The following is a 726-nucleotide window of genomic DNA, read 5'->3' as shown; positions in this document are numbered from 1 at the left end:
ACCTGCTGAGAGAGAGAAGGAAGTGTAACGGCCTCTAAACCATTTTAAATGGGCACGGGGGAACCAGAGAAACCGCACTGAGAAAAAGCTCGGAAGTCCTTGTGTGTGGTCTAAGTAACGAGCCCTTAGAGACCCACCTCCTGCCTCTCTCTGCTGCCTTCTCTCTCCCTCCATTTCTTCTACTTGTTTACATGGTCATTTTTTCTTCCCTCGCGTTCTCTTATCTTCTAATGCACTACAGGTGTGCTCAATCACAAACAGGCACTGGAGAGGCCAGTGACGCGCACGCGTGTGTAAGTGTGTGGTCCTGGTGACTTATACGAGTCATATGGAAGCATATTACTAGAAACTGTTTTTTCTTCCATACATCCTATGTAATAGGTCATGCATGTTACTTTTAAACACACAGTTCTTGGAAACTAAAGCTTTGGAATCATATCTGAGTACAACATGTACTTGTTTTACGACAAGAACCTATTCTCACTGGCAACATTACCAGGTAATCTATGTATAAGTGCATTTTAAAGGGGCACAATCATACTGTTGCCATGTATGGAGTGTGAACAGAGTAACAGGGTTACAAACTTGAATGCCTCTAGTACAGTGGGTGGGGAGTGTACATAGTTATATTGAAACGTCTCAGTGTTATATGATAGCTCAACAAAGGGTTGCAAAGGTAGAGACAACTGTAATTCTGAAATAGGCTGTTGGAATGATGCAAGGCTT

The sequence above is a fragment of the Electrophorus electricus genome, chromosome 5, assembly GCF_013358815.1.
Source record: "Electrophorus electricus isolate fEleEle1 chromosome 5, fEleEle1.pri, whole genome shotgun sequence".
In the NCBI taxonomy this organism is placed as follows: domain Eukaryota; kingdom Metazoa; phylum Chordata; class Actinopteri; order Gymnotiformes; family Gymnotidae; genus Electrophorus; species Electrophorus electricus.
Note: the sequence above shows the minus strand (reverse complement) of the source record.